Here is a 23142-nt window from a genome sequence, read left to right as displayed (position 1 = left end):
GGGACTGTGTTCCCGGCCGCGGAAAAGAACGTTCAAGTAAGAGGCAGCCGAGGCTTGCTTCGGGTCAGGGTGGCCGAGCGGTCTAAGGCGCTGCGTTAAGGTCGCAGTCTCCCCTGGAGGCGGGGGTTCAAATCCCTCCCCTGACATTGGCCTCTGGCTTGCCTAGTCTAGTCTAGTCTTCCCTGCCCGTTGTGGCGAGGGAAGGGAGGCCGCTGCTTTTGGGGCTGCTCCGCCGGGCAGGAGGGGGACCTCGACTTTAGTGCGAGTGAGCGTTGCCCTCCGCGCCCAGAGCTAGCTGAGCGACGTCGGCGGCCCGGCCCTCAGCTTGGCTGAGCGGTCTAAGGCAGTGCGTTGAGGTGCCGGTCTCCTGCGGATAGGTGGGTTCCAATCCTCCCCCTGACAGATGGAACAGCTCCCTTGGGCGAGATCCCTGGAGCGGCTTGCTTCTGGTGGAAAAGAGCGGCGGCGCTCTCCTCCCCTGTGCTTGGCGCCGGGGTGCGCTTTTTCTTCGACTCCCCTCCAAAAGGAGGCTTTTTGGGTGGGTCAGGATTGCCGAGCGGTCTAAGGCGCTGCGTTTAGGCCGCAGTCTCTTCGGAGGCGTGGGCTCGAATCCCACTCCTGACAGCCTGCGGTGGGTGTTTTTCCTTTTTCGTGGGTTCCTGCCGCTTTTCTTCTGCTGTCGTTTGTGCCTTGCCTTTTATCTCTTCAGAGGAGGAGTTGCCACTTCCTCCTCCGGGACCTCGGCCAGTCGAAGCCAGGGCGGGACTCCGTAGCGCGCCGTGTCCCGGGCAGAGAGAGCAGCGCTGAAGAGAGAGGAGGCAGACAGCTGCTTCGGGTCAGGATGGCCGAGCGGTCTAAGGCGCTGCGTTCAGGTCGCAGTCTCCTCGGAGGCGTGGGTTCGAATCCCACTTCTGACAGGCCGCTGGCCTCCCTGTTGGGAAAGGGGGTGGGGGTTCGTGACGGATGTCTTCTGCTCTTGTCTGTAGCGTGCCTTCTATCTCTTCGGAAGAGGAGTTGCCACTTCCTCCTCCGGGTCCTCGGCCAGTCGAAGTCAGAGCGGGACTCCATTGTGCGCTGTGTCTTGTCCACAGAAAGCTGCTTTCAAGTGAGTGACATGGTTAGTAAATGCTAAGAAATGTCGAGCCTGATATGATTTATCATATCTACAAAGCTGAACAAAATAATATATGTGAGAAAAGTATTTGACAGAGGAGCGACTGACATAAAACAAAAAGCCTGATGAGACCTTTCTTGTGTCAGCTGCAGATCTTTGCAAGGCAGTCGCTGCTCCCCGCATCTTTTCTCTGAGACCTCTCTCATACCTGCCACCACTTCCCCTCCCTTGGAGGGACTGTGTTCCCCCACCACTGCTCCTCTGCTGTTTGGTCCTAGGAATTGAATTGTTGTGAACTGACCCCTGCGATGTTACACAGCCCTACTTCTGCCTCCTGGGATGAGGCTATGGATAAAACCGCTCAGCACAAAAGGTTAGCTCATCGAATAGCTTCTGTTTTGTCTGAGTTAAAACTTATACGTCAGACCATAACAAAGAATGATGTTCAATTTTATCCTCTCTTTAAGCAACATACTTAATTGTTTTTGTAACCCCGCTTCTTTTTCTGGGTTACTTGGGAGCAGGCAATGCTCACCGGTGTGCAAGAGTGCCTAAGGTTGCTTACAACAAAGGAGATCCAGAGTATCCCAGTGATCATGTAGGATTGGTGGGAATCCTCTATCCACCCCTCTGCTTCAGTCCCTTTACTCTTAAAGGAATTTAAAATTGGCAGTGCCTCCACCTGGCTGTATTCTGTACATGCTCAATAGCGGGCCTTGGGAGTTTCCAGGACTAAACCTAGAATAATAATTCTAATAATCTGTGGCATGGGTCTAACTCAAAAATTGCAATTATGCAAACTAAACAACCAATATACTTATATTAGAGTTAACACACCTTTACTTGACAATTAAGGAAATATGGCATAACAGACTGAAATTAAACATCACTACTATTTTAAATCCACAGGGGCAGTTGAATAAATCAATTAATAAAAATAGTATGAGTAAGAAATGAAACTTGCTTAACTGGCATTTACACTGCCACTATTTACCCCACCTCCGGAGTGTACACTCCCCTAGAGTTCAGAACCCTGACTCCTTGCTTGCGTGGGCTCATTTGAAGTTCTGAAGCAGGAGATAGCACGCTGTTGATTCAGTGTATCAGTTCAGCCAAGGTATCAAGCTGAAGATTTGGAGTTGTCCCTGCTCAAAGAGACTGTCTCTCTGCTGTGCCCCTTCTTTTACAAGCCCTGCCCCAAACAAAAAAGGGGGGGGGGGTACTCACACCACCTTCACTGCAGGCCCACCTCAGTCAGCTCTAGGCTCAGTCCCTGCCCTGGCTTGCGCAATGCCACCAACCTCTGAAGCTCCCGCTCAATCAAAAACTCCAGCAAGCTCTCACCAGCAGTGTCCAGCCTCGGCCACATGCCACCCCAAAAGTCAAAATGGAGTCCCCACATCCTTTTTTCCTGAGCTCCCTGGAAGGGGAAGAGTCTCTCTCCTTTTTCCCCAAGGCATCATGGGAGTTGTAGTCTCCTGGGATCTTCCCAACTGTAAAACTCCCAATTAAGTTCCAAGGCCCCTGAAGTACAGGGTGCCTATGTTTACACAAGTTTTTAGAATGAACTGGTCTCCAGGTACCTGTTATGTCTGTCTCCCTGAACCTCTGTTTTCCTAAACTCTTCCCAATATGGGAGACGGTTAGAGGCCGCCGCTGAGAAAAAACAGCTGTTTTCAAACACAAACTCAGTTTGGAAAGTTTTGAGGACATCATAAGCGCAGCGTGAGATCACTGGGGGTTGCGATTTCACCAGCACTCTGGGATGCATGTGAAAATGCAGTTACCAGATGGCACTTTTACATATGTTATATGATCTCACAAATTCTCTCTTGTAGCATGCTGCAAGCAGTGTCTAGTCTTTTAAAAAATGCTGTACTGTTGGGGGGGTGGTTTGGTGATCATTTTGTTTGGGGCATTGTCCTGAAAGTGACACTGTGTATGAAACAGTTGGTCACAGGATGCACACGTTTCTGATGGTAAGCATGCTACTTCATCGCTACACTAACATTCTGTGTTCAGGACACTGCTGTAAAATCCTGATCTGGCCCTAGAAGACTTTTATGAGTAGACAAGCTACCTAGCACCTCACAAGGCATTTGTCAGTTATTACTGTGGATTGGGGATGGCCCTCATGCTGTGGCCAAGACTTTCAAAATACGAATTGCACTTGTGAAGGCCCAGCTTGAGATGCTTTGAAGAATCCTGACTTTCAGAAAGTGCTGAGCCCAATCCAGTCCAGTAATGGCTCTCAAGCCAGACCCAAAAATCCCTTTTGAAAATCTTGATCTATACACTCAAGATTCAAGTTTGCCATGGTCACTGATGTGTTGAAACTGTTACAGATGCAAAAGGTCACCTCAGAGTGGCGTTCTGGGGGCCACATGGACAATCTTGGCTGCCTTTATTACACAGGTTCTGTCAAACAGTCAAGTTTCATTCAAGTTGAACCTGAACTCAGAATTTCCCACTAATTTTGCTAGCTTCAAGATCCTTTCAAGGATTTTTACTCAAGTTTGAGTATATGGATCAATAACTTACCATAGGTTAATGCCTTTGTGTGGTCTGGAGCTTTCCTTAATTATTTGACTCTTAACACTTAGGAGTAGCACTTATGGGTCTCCCACAGAAATCAAGACCATGTTGTGCCAGGCCCTGTACAGACATAACAAAGTGTATGTCTACATTGCTATTAGACACTCATGGTTAGCCCGTCCCAGCTGACTCCGGCTCACAGGGCTATTTCATTGCCGCCCAGATGTCCACACTGCAATGAAACGCACCAGAGCCCCAAGAGCCTGAGTCAGCCGGCAAGGACCAGCTGTGAGTTTGTAATTGCAGTGTAAATATACCCAAAAGACAATCCTGGCCCCAAAGAACTTCTGAGGCACAAACCCAGACAGAGAGCGCAAGAGACGGAGTGCATGCTCACAAAGGCTGTTCCCCTGTTCCTGCTGACTTCCTTAGGTCTGCTGACAGGGTCATGTTATGACGGAGGCGGGAGCATGGAGAGGGGTGTGCGGTTCCCACCGAGATAAGTGATGTATTTGCAAATCTGGCAGTGACCCTAACAGTCAGCACGCCCCCTGAGCATACTAAGACTTTCAGCATTAGCCCCATAAGTGCCTACCAGCACAGGGAGGCAAAGAACAGTGAGACAGATGAGTAGAAAGGCAAGAGACAACCTGGAGGATGGGGTAGAGAACAAAGCAGCAGACAAAATCCTGAATTCTTTCCAACATCTTAATGATATCCTGACTTGATCCAGCCTGTGCACCAACTCCAACCCTGTTCCTCAGGGCACTGCGTGAGCCATTGGCACTTTTTCCCCTCATGCCTGTCTCCTTTTTGGTGCCAGTTTCTTGATGCTAGCTAAGATCCAGCAGGGGAAGCAGCGAGAAAGAAGGAGGGGAGGCAGCCGAGCTACTTGCAGATCCCGCCTAGCAGCACTCAAGGGCTAGGCGCCAATCTAGAGGAATCAGTGCTCTGTGGCTGCAGCCCCAAGGGACAAGGTGCACGTGCATGTTACTCCCACTCATTGACACTGGCCAGCGGGGTGGGGGGGATAAAGGCAGATAGTAGTGAAGCTGGACAGCACTTGTGCCTTTTCATATTCCAGGTCCCCTGTCACTTACTAGAGCGTAGGCAATAGTTTTAAGACACAGGGATTAGCTGACCTGGTTCTATTCCTAACGGACTCACTAAAGCACTGAAAGGCAGATAGTAGTGAAGCTGGACGGCACTTGTGTCGGAAGGAAATGGAGGGGCTGTGTGTGGGTGGGTGATGCCCCCCCCACCCTGTATACATTTCCTTTAAAAAAAAGTGACTTTGGCTTCCCTTGATCACCGCTCATCCCGCTTTTTGGTTTAAATGGAATTGATGTGGAGTGGGTTTTTGCATTTTGTGACCCATTTTGGCTTTTAATCCCAGACAACTCAATCAGGGTTGCTCACAAAAATCAAAAGGGACATGATTGGCAGATGTGCAAAGAGAATGGCTGGGGATGATGTGAACTGACCCACTCTGCCTAGTCACGTGGAGCTTTGAAACAACTACCTGCCTTCATCCTGGCTCCTGGTGCTTCTCCAGCAACCTGCATCTTCTTCTAGTCAGTTATTCAGCTTGAGTGGCTTGCTAATAATAATCGACCAGAGGAACCTATGAGAAGGGGGCAAAGATGGGGAAGCAAGTGGCAGAAAAACATCACACGTTTTTTTCTCTCAAGGCCCAGGATAGACACAGCATATTTTATTTATCATCCCGTTTTGGATGTTGATCTGAGGGAATGTACACGAGTTGTGCTCCATGTAGTTTAACAAGATGTTCCCTCTAGTTTATAATAAAGCTTGGCAGGCAGAGCCATACATGCTCACCAAGGCTTGAAAACTGGGAAAAATCATAACACAGAGTGAGGACGTCTCTGGCATGGCTGATACAGCAGTATTTGAAAGGCAGGTGAGCTCTGTCAGAAGCAGAGAAATTTTAATACTGAGTTCCTGGAAACCTTCCCAAAAGACTTCTGAAGCACTTTACTGGAAGAAACTCAATTCACATTAGGACCTATAGATTCTGTTTCAACCCCCCCGGTTCTTAAGCCATTGTATTTTTTGCCAGTTGGTGGCACAACATACCTAGTGGTTTACTGTAAAAATGGAGATGAACAGAAATGTCTAGAATAAAATGCTGGGTTTTTTTTAAACACCTGGCAGCTAAGAGGTGGTTGACTTAGTTTCTGCTGTAGTTCACATTCCAAATCAGTGGGATGTATGTACTCTGTGACACACAAAGACATTTGAGCTTTATAATTTGTGTCACATCCCTTTAAATGGAAAACTTATTAAATATGAATCAGCTGGCTTTCCTGGGATATAGAAAGCGCAAAGAAAAAGAATCTGTGTGCTAAACATGTCAGGAATAGATGGGAGAGAGATCAGGGAGCTCTTTCTCGAGCACCGTATTTAAACGATGGCCATCATCAATATTAGCTATGTCACCTCTAGAAAAGCAGCACACATCAGGCAAATTAAATAGCAAGAGTAGTTAGTTACATGTCAGTTTTCCAGTCAGGTTTCTTAAATACATACAAATGCAACAATGCAGCAGTGCATGCAACATAGCAGGCTACAGCCCGAACCACGTTGCTCTGCAATGAATCACAGTTAGCCTTATCTCTCTGTTCCCACACCGTCAGTATTCATGGCCAAACAGATCCATTATATTGAAATACCCTTTCTTTTTCTGGCTGCCTTTTCATATTCCAGGTCCCCTGTCACTTACTAGAGCGTAGGCAATAGTTTTAAGACACAGGGATTAGCTGATCTGGTTCTACTCCTAACGGACTCACTTAGAGCACTGAAAGCAAGTTACTTAGCCCCTCCACCCCTCAGTTTTCCTCTCTGAACCTTTGTAAAGCACTTGGAGATCATTAGAGGAAAGGCAAATTGTGATTCCAAGCACTGAGGTGTTCAAAGTTTGCCCAGCTGAAGGAAAACCACACCTCACTTGTAGATAATAGGCCAGCTTGCAGCCGCCTTAATTTTTACAATGGATGTGTAGTGTGGAGAATATACAAGGCCCCATAGATAATACGCCCTGTTGATCTGGACAGCCTGGCTGCAATGTATGCTGGGAATGACAGGTTTCATGGACTGCCCCTCTGCACTAAGAATGAGGCAACTGCAGGCCACCTGCCAGACCCAAATTTCTTTAGGCTATACCTACCTGTCTGCTGGACTGTAGCTACCCCCTCTGCTACTGGGTCACTGTGGATATTCCACTCAGGCAGGGAAATGACAGTATAATGGTTCACCAAGGCCAGGAAAGGGTTCAGTCAATGTCTGCCTTGTAACCCTGGCTGTCTTGTGGCTGTGCAGCTTTGATTCAGCACTGACCCCCAAGAGCCTGCCCACCAGCCACAAGCCTCACCCAACTTTGATACTCCTGGAAGGCTGATTTTAGGACCCTTCCAGCCCCGAATTTGTCCTAAAATCCTCCTCCTCAAGGGGCTATTTACGCTCACTGGACCAAAAGTATTAGGTACATTGCCTGTCCAGAGACAGTACGACACTCTGACCTAATAGCTTACTGGAAGCACACGCTTTACTGAGCTTACCCAGCACTGATGATTTATAACAAAAGCAAAACAAGTTTAATAACAAGAGATCACACATTAAATGATACTGAGTGTCACAGGACACTTCTTCCGCTGCCCTGTGAGCAGCGCTGCCTAACCTGCTTTCATGATCTTTCAGTCACAAACACACCCAGGCTGCTTCCCTTTCACCACACGTACACGGATTATTTACTTCCCAAGCAAAACAGAACATACGCAGGCATACAGCAAGAGTAGAAGACTTACACAGAGCCTTCCCGCCCCCTTCTGAACACTCTCCATGAATGTCTGGTCCTCCTAAATATAGATGCACCCAGTTACTGAGCCAATTGTCTCCTTAGCCCAGTTGTCTGCAATATTCCAACAGCAAGTGGTTAACTGCTTCCAACTGAGTTACAGGCCTTTTTTGGGCTGCAGCAATCAGAATCGTTGCTGGGACGGTGCTGAATCACTAGTAGTATCACAGTGGACAAGTTTGGTGAGCCTGAGTGTTAGAGGATTCTGGGAGCAGGGTCTCATATCACTAGACTATGAAACATCACTGAAAAGGCCAAACTTGCACTTGGCATCAATACGTGTCACAAATGTTTGTCCAGCCCCTGTGTAAGCAGGTATGCTGATGTGGAAGACCAACGGTCACGGTCAGCCAGTGGCCAGTTTTCCTGGTGTGTACATGTGGAGGCGTGTAATGGCGAATCTGGGATGAGCTGACCTGGATCAACTAACCCTATAGAATGACGTGACATCAGGTACCTGGAGGGGAGTAGTCCACGATAAGTGAATATCAACCAGTCCCTGCAGCCCTTTCCCAAATTATGAATTAATTGGGATATGCCACATAATTCACTGGCAAAGCATATTATGCATATTGTAGGGATATGTGACTCCTTTGGGAGGAGGGTATACGTATTGGGAAGATCACATGGTATCTACCATTTCTATCTATATTGCATGTATCCAAGAGGGCCAGTGATACTGTTGGACAGAAGAAGGATTAAGATCAGAGGGCCTCAGGGTAACCTAGACCCTGCTCCAAGGGATCATAGATCAGAAGGCCTCGGGGTAGCCAAAACCCTACTATGAGGGACTCAGAAAATAGACCAAGGGCCTGAGGGAACCTGAAGGAAGAAGAGACAGTCTTCACCTAGGAGTGGTAGCTATCTCGCTTTGCTTACCAATCAGGATACTGCTCAGGAAATTGAGGCGTTGTTCATTTTCAAACGATACCTCCCAAGACACTTTTTGCAGTAGTGTGTTAGATGTGAACAGAGGGGTGCCTAGGATCACAGAGATATACCCAGGCAATCCTGGCAAGTGACTCGTATCCACATTCTGCAGCAGAAAGGAAAAAAAAAAAAAAAACCAACCAACCCCAAGGTCACTACCAGTCTCAAGTGGTGTTGAGGGAAAATTCCTGCCTGACCCCACCACATGGCAATCCATTAGACACTGAGCATGTGAAGAAGAACCAAGCAGCCAATCAGCTGCAAGAGAGAGCAGGAGCTCAGTACCACCTTAGAACACTGACCCACCTGTCCAGTGTCCCATCTCCAGCTACGTCATCCCTGATGCTTCAGAGGAAGGAGATAAATGAAAACCACCCAGAACACATGGTGGGGGAGATTCCTTCTGACCCCTGCAGGTAGGTGGCTGAAAAAAGCTCATGCTTCAGGTTAGAAACAGACATCATAAACCAGAAATGAGCCCTGGGACTGCTGTTCCCTGCTGTCTACTGCAACAATTAACCTCATAATTCACAAATGTGTCCAACTCTCATTTAAAACTAATTATGTTGTTTGCCCCCCACAACTCCTATTGGGAAGCTGTTCCAACACCTCATCCTTCAGGTGATAAGAAACTTGTTTCTAATTTGTAGCTTGAATCTGTTCATGGCCAGTTTAAGCCATGTGCTTTTACGCCAATATCATCCATTTATTTCAACAGCTCTTCACCCTCCCTGGTGCTTACCCCTTAATGTATTGGGGGGTGACCTGTGGAGTGGTGCTCCTCTTGCTGCTCCTGGGAAAGAGCTGTGGTGCTCATAGCCATGTGCCATCCTCTGTACAATGCTTTCTCTTTGACACCCCTCAAAAGACCCTCCTGCTGGGTAGTGAGGATGACGGAGCAGTCTAAGACACTTGGTTCAAATTACAGCCTTCTCTTGTGCCAAGGGTTCAAATCATGCAGTAGGAAAAGTTTCCCTGTGGGGGGACCCCTACGGTGCCTTTCTTTCTGCTTCTCACAGAAAAGAGCTTTGAGATTCTTGACCCTTATGCTAGGCGCCATGGTGTGCCTTTTTCTTCGACTCCCTCCTAAAACGAGCCTTTTGTCAGGGTGGCTGAGTAGTCATAGGTGTTGTGTTTAGGCTGCAGTGTCTTAGGAGACATGGGTTCAAATCCTACTCCTGACAAAGCTGCTGGATGGTTTTTCCTCCTTTTTGGGTTCCTGCCAGTTGCCTTCTGCTCTGTTTTGTAATGTCATTATATCTCTTCAGAGGAGGAGTTGCCACTTCCTCCTGAGGGAGCTCAGCCTGTCGAAGCCAGAGCGGGACTGTGTTGCATGCTGTGCCCAAGCCGCAAAAAAAGGCATGTTCAAGAAAGAGGCAGCAGATGGCTGCTTTGGATCAGAGTAGCCAAGCAGTCCAAAACCCTGTGTTGCAATCTCCTTTCAAAGCATGAGTTCAAATCCCATTCCCTGCAGTCACCTCTATGGTTTTTCTTTTTTGCGGGTTCCTGCCAGTTGTCTTCTCTCATTTGTATCATGCCTTATATCTCTTCAGAGGAGCAGTTGCTGTTTCCTCCTGAGAGAACTCGGCCTGTCAAAGCCAGAGTGGGACTGTGTTGCCCACCATGCCTCGGCCGCAGAGAGGAGCGGACAGGCTTTTTGGGTCAGGGTGGCCGAGCAGTATAAGGCCCTGCGTTAAAGTAGCTGACAGCTAGCTGAGCAAGATCATCAGCCAGACTATTAAGTTAGCTGAGTAGTCTAAGGCATTGTATTCAGGTGGCAGTCTCCCCTAAAATCATGGGTTCAAATCTTTCCCTGGTTAAGTGGAAAAGCTCAACTGGGGAGACCCCTACACCAGCATTCTTCTGCTTCTCACAGAAAAGAGCTTTGGTGCTCTCTTCTCCTATCCTTGGCACCATGATGTGCTTTTTCTTCGACTCCCCTCCAGAATGACATTTTCTATGTGGATCAAGATTGCAGGCACTGTATTTAGACTGCAGGCTCCTCGGAAGTGTGGGTTCAAATCCCACACTTGAAAAACTGCTGTGGGTTTTTTCCTTTTTTGTGGGTTCCTGCAGGTTTTCTTCTGCTGTCATTTGTGCCTTGCCTTAAATCTTTTTGAGGAGGCTTTGCCATTTCCTCCTGATGGACATTGGCCTCTCTAAGCCAGAGCGGGACGCTGTGGTGCACTGTGCAGAAAGCAGCGGTCAACAAAGAGAAGACAGACAGCTGCTTTCCATCAAGATGGCTGGGTTTTTTGTTTTTTTTTGGATGGGGGGACGGGTGTTCCTACCATTTGTCTTCTGCTCTCGTTTGTAGCTTGCCTTATATCTCTTCAGAGGAGGCGTTGCTACTTCCTCCTGAGGGAGCCAGGCCTGTCGAAGCCAGAGTGGGATTGCGTTGAGTGCTGTGCCCTGGCCTCAGAAATGAGCACTCAAGAAAAAGACAGAAGATGGGTGCTTCAAGTGTGAGTGGCTGAACAGTTTAAAGTGGTGCTTTAAGGTTATAGTTTCCCCTAAAATTGGTGTTTCAAATCCTCAGGCTGGTGTTGCTGTTTTGCGCTTTTAAGGGAGGAGAGTCTGCTGCTTTTGTTGGCACTCAGCATCATGCTCTGGCCTACAACAGAGTACCTGGACTTTGCGCAATTTTGGCTGCGTCCATGGGTTTGAATCCCTGTCCTAACATTCCTGTTTGGCCTTTCTATTGTGCTATGTGCCTGCTGTTTTGGTTTCTATCACTGGGAATGTTGGAAAAAGATTCCAAGTGTGGTTCGTTACCTTGCACCGATAAGAGACCCACACAGGATTTCAGGCTGGACAGTCTCCAAAAGAGTTTATTCTGCAGAAGGTCAATTCCCAAGCCCACAAGTGGACAGTGGAAAAAGACCCCGAACAAAGGATTACAGACAGTTTTATACCTTATTGCTACTTAAACATTCATGACAAGACCATACATATCCCCCTTACAAGGGCACAAACCTATTTTCTCTATAGCTATTGGTCTATATTATTATTCATAAGATACTTTTACAGATATTTTGCAGCTAACTACAACTTATCTATCAAGGTTGCAGAGCTTGCTGAATTCAGCCGAGGCTTATCTCATTCTGCATTCCTAAGAACTTTCCATGATCTGTGCATAGAGTGAAACGGCCTTGCCTTATAAACAAAGAAGCTGCAAAAATGGAGTAACTATAGTCAAGCAGACAATTATTTTCCTTCAGGAGCTAGTGGTTTTTTCTCACCCACAGGATCGGGCCTTGACTTTTGTGTGTCTGCCTTTTATTTCCTCAGAGGTGGAGTTCCCCCTTCCTCCTCCAGGGCCTGCTGGTGGTGTAGGTAGTACATGGCAGGGAAGGTAGTCATTTGCTTTTCTTGATGCTCAGCTACATGCTCTGGGCCCCACATGCGGGCCTTGACTTCACTGCGACTGTGCGTTGCCCTCTCAGGCAACAGTGAGCTGAGAGAGGGTTTCCACGTGGTCTAAAGCACTGTGTTTTTGGTGGCGTGTCTTCTAGCTTTGTAGTTTTTAATGTGCAATGAAAGCTGATCTGGGTATCATATTCCTTGTGTTCTGAGGGGACACAGCTGAGCATGCCAGCCTAACTCCAAAGCATCTGAGAGTAGGGATATGGTAGGTTGGAGCCGTGTGAAAGAAATGCCTCTGTCGCCCCATATTGTGTCCTGATGCCAGTCATGAATGGCGAGGACTGGGGAAAGCACTGTGCATACGCTGAAACTAGCTAGGGCTGAAGGGGCCAGAGTGGTAGCCTTGCATGCTGCACCATGTACGCACATGTGGCATGGGGCCTAAAAGTCTTAGGCAGAAATGGGTTGTCATAATGGGGTGGTTTCTGACATGCATTATTAGTGATGTCGTTGTCTGAAAGCCACCCTCTGGGAGGAAGGCCCTGGGCTGGGTGGAGTCACGCACTGTTCCAATTAATTCTGTCCTTTGCAGTAGCACGAGAAGAAGACTTCTGCTCGTTTATTAGCAGGTCTTGGGTTTGGAAGGTAGACTGTATTAGGCGGATGTTGATTTCTACCTGAGCCATGGGCTGGCCTACTTTAACAAAACAGTCGTCTAGCTACGGTAGACTTGCCCTCACTGTTGGCTCTGAAAGGTCGCCACTACTGTCATGGACTTTGTCAAGACCTGTGGGACCACCAAGAGGCCAAAAAGGAGAACTGTGAATAGGCTCTGTTTACAACAAACCTGAGAAAAGTCCTGTGGCCTTGGAAAATTGAGCCTATATGGAAATAAGCATCTTTTTAGTTGAGAATGGCGTACCAGTCCACAGGATCCAGGGAGCGGATAATGGAAACCAGGGAGACCATGTGGAACTTTAGCTTCCTGAAGTAGCTGTTAAGCCAGTGCAGGCCTAGAATAGGTCGGAGACCAGTCTTGGCTTTTGGAATTAGGAAATAGTGGGAGTAAAAACCTTTCCCTCTTAGGTCCTGTGGAACCTCTTCCATAGTCTCCACTCAGAGAAGGGCTTGCTCCTGCTGGATTAGAAGTTTCTCTTGAGAAGGGTCCCTAAAGAGGGGGAGGGAGCAGTAGAAATTAACCAGAGCTGGTAACCCACATCCACTGTGGTCTGTGATGATGAGAGACCATGCCAAGCTGAAATGGAACAGGCGGTTTGCAAATAAAGGGGCCACAGGACCCGTAACACGGGAACTGGTATAACATCTTTGGGCACCACAACTAAAGTAGTTTTTTGGGCTCCCTGAGTGCCTCGCTGGGCCCAACTAGGACACTGAGGTGGGCAGGGGAGGATGCCGATGCTTAAAACCCATGTTGCATTTCTTATACCGGTCTTCATGGGATGGTGAGGCCAAAAAATGGCTGGGCTGCTGAGATCTGTAGTGCTGCCTCAATGTCGACAGAGTATACAGGCCCAGGGACTTGAGGGTAGCTATGGAGCCCTTCAGCCCAGGGAGCTTTGTGCCCATCTGCTCCAAGAAGTGTGAGACCCCTGTAATGGGATGATCCTGAAGGGACTGCTGGACCTCAGTGGAGAGACCAGAGGAGTGTAGGCATGAACTCCTACGTATGACTACTGTTGAACCCATGGACCTGGCCGCAAAATCCACTGCATCCAGGGTGGCTTGCAAGGAAGTCCTGGCTATCACCTTCCCCTCCTCCACCAGGGAGAGGAACTCCTGTCTGGACTCCTGGAGAAGCAAGGCTTTGAACTTTGACATTGAGTCCCACAAGTTAAAATCACATCTACCCAGCAACACCTGCTGGTTGGTGATACGGAGTTGTAACCCTCCCATAGAATAAACATTTCTGCAAAAAAGATCCAGTTTCTTGGATTTTGATTTAGGTGGCGCTCCGTGCAGCCCCTGTCTTTTCTGTTCATTGGCCAGTGAGATCAACAGAGACCCTGGGGGCGGGTGCAAGTAGAGGAACTCATACCTTGGGTGGGCACAAAGTACTTCTTCTCAGCCCTTTCTGAGCTAAGGGGAAGGGAAGCCGGGGTTTGCCACAGGGCTTTTACTGATTCCATAATGGCTTCACTGAGAGGGAAGGCCACTTTAGATGGGCCTGCAGTGGCCAGGATGTCAATAGTGGTATGGGAGGATTCTTTCAGTACCTCTGCTTGCAAACTTAAGTTCGAGGCCATCCTCTTTAATAATTCCTGGTGGGCCTTGAAGTCATCCTGGGGAGGCAACATGCCCACAACTGACACTTCCTTGTCTGGGGATGTGGCCTGCACCGGCAGGGAGACTCCCCCCTGTCATGCTGGTTAGATTGGGGGGAGCATTTAACATCAATATGTCAAAATCATAATAATTCATGTGAGCTAAGCCATGTCAGATACATGATGTTAGAAAAGTTGTAATATGCTAAATAAGATGATAATACTTATGTTCCTGTGTGATATGTGAAATAGAAGTTATAGATATATTTGATATATCTGTATTTCAAATTGTGCTGTCTGGGAAATGACTCAGACAGGATGGATGCAAAACAATTGCCTGCTTGAAGGCCCATTGAAACCTTCACAGATGCAAGGAGTCCAAGAAGAAACTAAAGGCATACCTGATGAGGCACCAGGACTGGCCCATGTGACTCTGGACTCCATTTTAGTCCCTGTAAAATTCCACAAACAGCATGGCCAAGGCCAGAAGGTATATAAGGCAGTGGCCTGGGAAACCATTTTGTTTTTGTTCCTGTTCAGCTACAGACATAGACCTGCCTCTGGATCAATTAATTTGCAACTGAACCGAAGGACTAAGACCCATCCAGATACTGGATGTATGCCAGAGGAACTGTACAAGCCTGCAACTCCACATTTCTTCCAGAAACTTGATGTATATGGACTTTCCATCATTTGTATGTATCTGATTTGCTTTGACCTTTTAACATTTCTCTTATAGTTTGTTTCTTTCTTTTTGCAATTAACCTTTAGTTTAAAGGACTGGCTGGCAGTGTGATATTTTGGGTAAGATCCAAACGTATATTGATCTGGTACTCTGACTGACCCTTTGGGTCAGAGGGAACCTTTTAAGTAAAGAGCATAGAGTTTAAATAGCTGGTCTCTTTACTGGACCTAGTGGCTGATTGGGAGCCAGAATCTGAAATGCCGTAAAGGGGACTGTGTGTATACTGGTCTCTGTGGGGATTCAGAAGCGCAGTTTGTGGCTGGTTGGGAAGTCTGGCTTCAGTGCCACCCACCAGTGCTGGGAGAATCTGCTCTCCGTTTGCAGCCTGCTCTGATCTTGGCATTTTCAGGGGGCTACCCTGGGCATGGGAAGGGTCACACCCCCTCATCTTTCTCCGCACCGACCAGATCCTTGAAGTCCAGATCTGAAGGTCAATACTGGGCTCAGCACCAGAGTCCAGATCGGGTGCCATGTGGTGGGACGGAGGCACCCTTCTCTCCAAGGACACCAAGAAGGAGTGCCTCAAATGGGTTCCAGGCACTGGGGAACATCCCTATGGGTTACAAAAAGGCCAAAGCATTGGCATCAGCCAGTGACCACTGGGCCAGGCATTCTGAGGCATCCATGCACCCGGGTCCATGGTGGGGGAAGGCAGCCTGGAAAGTTTATCAGAGTGGCTTCAGGGGCGTGAGGCGTAAGATCCAGCATCTGGCTCAGAAGATGAGCCTTCCTCCGGGGATCATAGGGTGCGGTTCCCATGAGTGCCGGGGACCAGCGCTGGAGCAGGGAAGCTTGTGCCAGGGACAGTAAGGATGGCTTCCTTCTAGATGGTACCATTGGGCAGCAGCTTGGGCCCCTTTGCTCCCTTCTGCCCACTGGCAGTGAAGCTGCCAACTCTTGTAGTGCCGTCAACGGCAGAACCGAGAGTGCCAGTTGGTCTCTGGCCAAATCAAACGCTTCTGGAGTGGACAGCACCGCTCCAGTGCTGGCACCACATCGACCACTCGGAACCAGATTCAAGGGAACCTGTGAACGGCCCGGAGTTGACAGTGCCACCTGCAGCGCTGAGGTGCAGAAGTGGCCTGATCTCAGTTGCACTCTGCACCATGGGTGGCATGTGCCTACTGCTTTTGGGGAGGCTGGGTGAGAGGGGCGGGGAGACCAAGCCCACGCTCCACCCCCGCTCTGCTTAAGGCCTCGTTCCTGCTCAGTCCCCCTCTCCTGAAGCCACCCTCCCACTCATGAGGGCAGCATCTTGCTGGGGAGTGGGGTGCGGGCGCATGGCTGGGATGCAGGAGCAGGGCATGGGGTCGGCAGCTGCAGGGCAGCAGCAGCTAGGTGGAGGGGAGATGCCCTGGGAGAGGCTTCTGCGCAGAGGGTGAGTCCAGGGGTGGCCTGTGAGGCCATGGGGGGAAACTGAGGGCGGGGGGGAGAACCTGGATGCACTCGCTCGTTCCCAGCAGCTGCAGCAGCCATGAGTCCATCTTTGCTGCTGCCTCCCTGCTCCTGAGTGTGGTGCGCTCCCACGGCAATGCAGATCAGGGAGCAAGAAGGGGGCCATGTCCCAGGCAGCCCTGGGCTCTGTGCCAGGCCCTGAGTCCGCAGCCAGCCCTGGGCATCCCACCCCAAAGGGCCCGGGGGTTTCTAGCCCACAAAGCCCCAGCATGGGTCCTTTTCCTCGCAGGGTCACAGCAGTCACTCCTGCGGCCCTGTGCCCTCCAACTGGGCAGGGATGGGCAAGGTGGAGTGGAGCAAGGATGGAGCGTGGGCAGGGCAGAGAGGGGGAGCAGGAGCTTCCAGGCAGGGCTTAGCCTCCACAAGCCTGCTATACCCCTCGCACATGCTGTGCAGCCAATCTTCTCCTGACTTGGGGAACAGCCCCTCTCTGCCCACTGTTGCTTGTGTTTCTTTCTGGGCACCTGGGATGGTGAATGGTGCCGAGATTCCAGCACAGTGGTAGGAGCATTCTGCACCAACATCAATGTACTCAGTGCTGAGTCTGACCAGCTCAGCTTGGAGAAGGGTCTGAGCGCCACTGCCATTAAAACGAACTTTAACCAAGCCTCCCAGTCCTTCTTCGTACGAGGCTTGAAATACTATTGGTGAGTTCAATGTGATAAAGCTCAGCTTCAATTATTATTCAGGCTGAAAGAACAAGAAAAACTCTCAGGACCTAAATTTACAACAGTGGCCAGTCATTCTGTGTGCCCAACTTCAGACACCTTAGCCCTGATTTTCAGAGATGCAAAGCATCCATGTCATCCATTAACTTCTACTGGAGTGCCGAGAACTTGTGAAAATTAGAACCAAAATGGGCACCCAAAATCACTGACCATTCTTAAGAACTTTGGCCCAGATCTTCCAGATCTTTGGCCTTAGCCCTTCCACAATCCCAATGCCAGAGCTTTACAGAATACAATATGCTTCTCAGGGAATCAGCTGTCTGCTACCAATATAGATCATCAGCATTTCTGTGCCTGATAATTAGAGGGTTACTTGGGTTTATAGTTTGTGTAGAGGAAAAAATAAAAAAATGTGAACAGAAAAAATAATTATTACTTGCAGTATATGAAGTAAAAGATTGTTGTAGATATTTCCTGGAGGTCATTGGGAATTTTCCATTGAAACTGTTTTTTATGGAATAATTTTCACTGGAAAACTTTGATTTTTTCCAAAAAATTTCAATCTTTCTGAGGGAACATTGAAATATTTTTTGTTTATTTCAGGTTCCCCTTTGTTGTGGGTTCCTGCCGATTTTCTTCTGCTGTCGTTTGTGCCTTGCCTTTGTCCTCCTCCGGGACCTCGGCCAGTCAAAGACAGGGTGGGACTCCATTGCGTGCCGTGTCCCGGGCAGAGAGAGCAGCACTGAAGAGAGAGGCGGCAGACAGCTGTATTGGGTCAGGATGGCTGAGCGGTCTAAGGTGCTGTGTTCAAGTCGCAATCTCCGCAGAGGGATGGGTTCAAATGCCACTCCTGATAACCTCTTCCTGAGTTTCTAGAAATGACAGCCTGCTCTGCTGGCTGCCTATATAGGGTCTCCTCAGCCCTGTTTGGATGCTCTTAGCGCAGCTTCCCTAGGATTTTATTAACCCTCTCCTGGCTAGTGTGGGGCAGACGCCCCACCACAGGGTTATATAATCCAGCCAAGAACACCGCCCCATGTATGAGGTACATGAACTACATGAGGCATCACAGCAACTCAGGGGTACACAGATTAATGTTGAACTGAAAACATTTCAATCCAGGAATGTCAAAACATTTCATATCATTCCAGGGATGTATAAATTAAACATTTCTACATTTCTAGAACAAATTTTTTTCAGAATTTCCCTTATGCTGGATGGGCAGGTTAGGGAGACGAAGATATTTCCACTTTTTTACATGATTTGTGATGAAAACAAATTTTCAAATGTTTCCTGTGGGACAGAAATTCCAATTTGCAACCAGCTCTAACATTTTATTTGTGTTGCTTCATATTTTTTGACTAATGTACTTAGTAGATTGTCTTCATAATGTGTACTTACCAATAATTAAGCTAACAAGGTGGTTGTGCTATTGAAATTGGCTGATGCACTGAGTCCGTTTCATCCCTGGCGTAAATCTATTCACTTCAGTGAAGGTCACCAAGGGTGAATTAGGGTCAGTATCTTACACTAGTGTATTCTGAGATTTGGACAAAGAGCAGTCTATTTTTCACTTGTAGGGCAGGAGCAATTAGGTATGTGTAATAAATTACTAACCAAGCCAGTGTTTCAGGACATGAATTAGAGTACAGGACTCTGACAAAAATCGGAGATCATTCCAGCATTTGAGTACAAAGACAGGGTAGGTGAGTGTGGGAGTGTGTGTGTGAGTGAATGAAGTGGAGTGACTGGAGGAGTAAATGAATGAATGTGTGAGAATGAATGAGTAGGTGAATATGGGTGAATTATGATACAATGAGCATGAGAATGAATGAGTGGATGGGTGGAGGAGCAAGTGCAGGCACGTGAGATAGGAAAGGGAAGAGCAAGATACCAGGAACAAGGCAAGCCAAAGATAGAAAATGAAAAACTGACACAGAGAAAGTTGAGAGGAAAAAAATCTAGAAGGCCCACAGAAAGAGTGGCAGCTAGTATAAAGTTGGGCTCCTTCAGTGGGAGTGAGAGAGGGTAGACAGGTGAGGGGAAGAAAAAATCGGAAATTGAGGGGGAGAGGGAGCAAAATTGGGAAAACCCAGGGAAAGAAGGGGAGATGGACAGGGGTGTGGGTGGGGACCATAGGAAAGAGGAGAGCAAGAGGGATAGGGAGAGACAAGCAGACGTGAAAGGAAGACTGCCCTTATGTCTAAGGCACTGGATCGGAGATCTGGGTTCTGTTCCTGGTATTGCTGCTGACTTCCATGTGCTCATGGGCAAGTCACTTAGTTTCTCTGTGTGCTAGGTCAGTGGTTCTCAACTAGGGATCTGCAACCCCCTGGGGATCTGTGAGTTGGTTTCAGCAGGAGGGAGGGTCTGTGAAGCAGGCCCAGTGTTAGACTGGTTGGGGCCCAGGGCAGAAAGTTTGGAGCCTTGAGCCCCGAAGCTGCATGGCTAAAGTTCGGAGCCCCCCGGCCCTGCAGCAGAAGACCCAAACCCCAGTGCCCTGTCGCTGAAACCTGAGTCCCAGTGCCCGTGGGGCAGAAGCCTGGCGCCCTGAGCAGAATGCGAAAAGTTACAAAGGGATCTCATCTGTGTTGGCAACAAAGGGCAGATGAACTTCAATGTTGATAAATGCAGAGTAATGCACATTGGAAAATATAATTACAAAATGATGGGGGTCTAAATTAGCTATTGCCACTTAAGAAAGAGATCTTAGAGTCATCGTTGATAGTTCTCTGAAAACATCCACTCAATGTGCAGTGGCAATCAAAAGAGTTAACAGAATGTTAGGAACTACTAGGAAAAGGACAGGTAATAAGACAGTAAATATCATAATGCCACTATAAATCCGTGGTATGCCCACATCTTGAATACTGTGTGCAGTTCTGGTTACCCCTTCTTAAAAAAGATATATTAGAATTGGAAAAAGTACAGAGAAGGGCAACAAAACTGATTAAGAGGTACGGAACAACTTCCATATGAGGAGAGATGAAAAAGACGGGGACTATTCGGCTTGGAAAAGAGATGACTAAGGGGAGGATAAGATAGAGGGCTATAAAATCATGGATGTTGTGGAGAAAGTGAATAAAGAGGTGTTATTTTCTCCTTCATGAAACTCAAGAACCAGAGGTCAGAAGCCCCAAACCCCAATGAATTTAATAGACAGCAGGTTTAAAACAAACAGAAGGAAGTACTTCTTCACACAATGCACAGTCAACCTGTGGAACTCATTGGGATGTTGGGGTGTTATGCAGGCCAAAACTATAATGAGGTTCAAAAAAGAATTAGATAAATTCATGGAGAAAAGGTCCATCAATAGATATCAGCCAAGATGGTGAGAGATGCAACCCCATGCTCTGGGTATCCCTGGGCCTCTCACAGCCAGATACTGAGACTGAATGACAGGGGATGGATCGCTTGATAATTGCCCTGTTCAGTTCATTCCCTCTGAAGCATCTGACATTGGCTACGTTGATACTGGGCAGGATGGCCCATTGGTCTGACCTCAGTATGGCCATTCTTATGTTCTTATGAGTTCTGTGTCCAAGACCACAGAACAGTAGCAAAGCCAAGAATGCAAACCAGCTTTCCTGGTTGCCAGTCTGTCACTCTGTCCACTGCATCACTCTTTCTGGGTGTAACCACCAAGGAGTTTATCTTGGTTCCTGGGTCTCTGTGCTTGTAGCTGAGGGAGAGGCATGCTGCCCCTGGAGGGAAGGGAAGCCAAGGACAGACTTTGTGTCTGCTAGGCAACCAAAAGAGAGTGAGGAGAGACACTGTTCCAAGCAACAAGGGCCCCTGTTGGCTCAGGGAGGATAGCAGGGCGCACATCTGCACCAAAGACGAGCAATGTGTGACAGAAAGGAGTGGGGGTAGAGTCAAATGATTGACAAGGAAAAGTCAGGGAAGAAGAGCTAGCATGACCAACAGGAAGTGAGAAGCCCACCCTTGGGAGCACTGTGAGAGGGGAGAAACCACTTTGCAGAAACCTGAAGCCAGCCACTGTAAAGGGCAGGACTGGCTGTGAGATAAACTGATGAATCCCAGGCCTGCATGCTGGGTTCATCCTGAGATAGAATCCTAGAATCATAGAAAATTAGAGTTGGAAGGGACCTCAGGAGCTCATCTAGTCCAACCCCCTGATCAAAGCAGGACCAACCCCAACTAAATCATCCCAGCCAGGGCTTTGTCAAGACACACTTTAAAAGGATGGAGATTCCACCACCTCCCTCAGTAACCCATTCCAGTGCTTCACCACCCTCCTAGTGAAAAACGTTTTCCTAATATCCAACCTAAACCTCCCCCACTGCAACTTGAAACCATTGCTCCTAGTTCTATCATTTACTACCATTGAGAACAGCCTATCTCCATCCTCTCTGGAACCCCCCTTCAGGTAGTTAAAGGCTGCTATCAAATCCCCCCTCATTCTTCTCTTCTGCAGGCTAAACATGCCTAATTCCCTCATAAGTCATGTGCTCCAGCCCCCTAATCATTTTTGTTGCCCTCCACTGGACTCTCTCCAACTTGTCCACATCCTTTTTTGTAGTGGGGGAACCCAAAATGGACACAATACTCCAAATGTGGCCTCACCAGTGCTGAATAGAGGGGAATAATCACTTCCCTCGATCTGCTGGCAATGCTCCTACTAATGCAGCCCAGTATGCCGTTAATTTTCTTAGCAAAAAGGGCGCACTGTTGACTCATATCCAGCTTCTTATCCACTGTGACCCCCAGGTCCTTTTCTGCAGAACTGCTGCCTAGCCAGTTGGTCCCCAGTCTGTAGCAGTACATGAGATTCTTCCATCCTAAGTGCAGGACTCTGCACTTGTCTTTGTTGAAGGTCATCAAATTTCTTTTGGGCCAGTCCTCCAATTTGTCTAGGTCACTCTGTATCCTATCCCTACCCTCCAGCGTATCTACCTCTCTCCCCAGCTTAGTGCCATCTACAAACTTGCTGAGGGTACAATCCACCCCATCGTTCAGATCATTAATGAAGATGTTGAACAAAACCAGCCCCAGGACCGAAACCCTGGGCACTCTGCTTGTTACCAGCTGCCAACTAGACATCGATCCGTTGATCACTACCCTTTGAGCCCCATGATCTAGCCAGCTTTCTATCCACCTTATAATCCATTCATCCAACCCATACTTCTTTAACTTGCTGGCAAGAATACTGTGGGAGACCATATCAAAAGTTTTGCTAAAGTCAAGGTATATCACATCCACCGCTTTCCTCACATCCACAGAGCCAGTCATCTCATCATAGAAGACAATCAGGTTGGTCAGGCATGACTTGCCTCTGGTGAATCCACGCTGATTGTTCCTGATCACCTTGCTCTCTTCCAAGTGCCTGAAAATGGATACCTTGAGGACCTGCTCCATGATTTTTTCAGGGACTGAGGTGATGCTGAGCAGTATGTAGTTCCCCAGAACCTCCTTCTCTTTTTTGAAGATGGGCACTATATTTGCCTTTTTCCAATCATCCAGGATCTCTCCAGATCGCCATGAGTTTTCAAAGATAATGGCCAATGGCTCTGCAATCACATCAGCCAACTCCATCATTATCCTCAGATGCATTGCATCCGGCCCCATGGAATTGTATATGTCCAGCCTTTCTAAATAGTCCTGAACCTGTTCTTTCAGTACTGAGGGCTGCTCACCTCCTCCCCATTCTGTGCTTCCCAGTGCAGTAGTCTGTGAGCTGACCCTGTCTATCAATATAGAGGCAAAAAAAGCATTGAGTACTTCAGCTTTTTCCACATTATCTGTCACTGCTTATATCATACCTTCCCCTTTCTGTAAGGGGCTCACACTTTCCCTGACCTTTTTCTTGTTGCTAACATACCTGTAGAAACCCTGAGTTACCATGTGGCAGGTTTTGCTCTTGCTGTTAGCTCAGCGCTGCCTGCTGTGAGTGTATCCTACGCTAGGGCAGGAGATCAGAATTAGAGTTATTTTAGTTTGCACCTTGAGCCCTGCAGCCCTTTGTGGTGAAGGGAAATCTTGGGAACAGAAGCAGCCTGCTTCCTGCATGCGGATGCTCCCTGCCAGCTGGGATTGTCAGCACTTCTGCAGCTGCTGAGGAGTCCAGATTCATCTTTGAACCTAAGAATCAATTGCAGATTTGTGAGTGCACCATCTTTTAGATAGATAGTCAGAGAAATTGTTTGGGATCC

General features: G+C 48.1%; 3 non-coding genes across 3 annotated transcripts; all 3 read left to right on the top strand.

The window, feature by feature from the left end:
* Positions 1-63: 63 nt before the first annotated feature.
* Positions 64-146, top strand: TRNAL-AAG (transfer RNA leucine (anticodon AAG)). The gene has a single exon. It is a non-coding gene; the product is annotated as a tRNA-Leu (tRNA).
* A 396-nt stretch (positions 147-542) lies between these two features.
* TRNAL-UAG (transfer RNA leucine (anticodon UAG)) lies at positions 543-624 on the top strand. The gene has a single exon. It is a non-coding gene; the product is annotated as a tRNA-Leu (tRNA).
* A 211-nt stretch (positions 625-835) lies between these two features.
* Positions 836-917, top strand: TRNAL-CAG (transfer RNA leucine (anticodon CAG)). Its single transcript has one exon. It is a non-coding gene; the product is annotated as a tRNA-Leu (tRNA).
* Positions 918-23142: the final 22225 nt, after the last annotated feature.

This window comes from Emydura macquarii, unplaced genomic scaffold, assembly GCF_026122565.2.
Source record: "Emydura macquarii macquarii isolate MOO-44397 ecotype Brisbane River unplaced genomic scaffold, CSIRO-AGI_Emac_v2 contig_3517, whole genome shotgun sequence".
Lineage (NCBI taxonomy): Eukaryota > Metazoa > Chordata > Testudines > Chelidae > Emydura > Emydura macquarii.
This window is presented reverse-complemented; position numbering and strand designations above follow the sequence as displayed.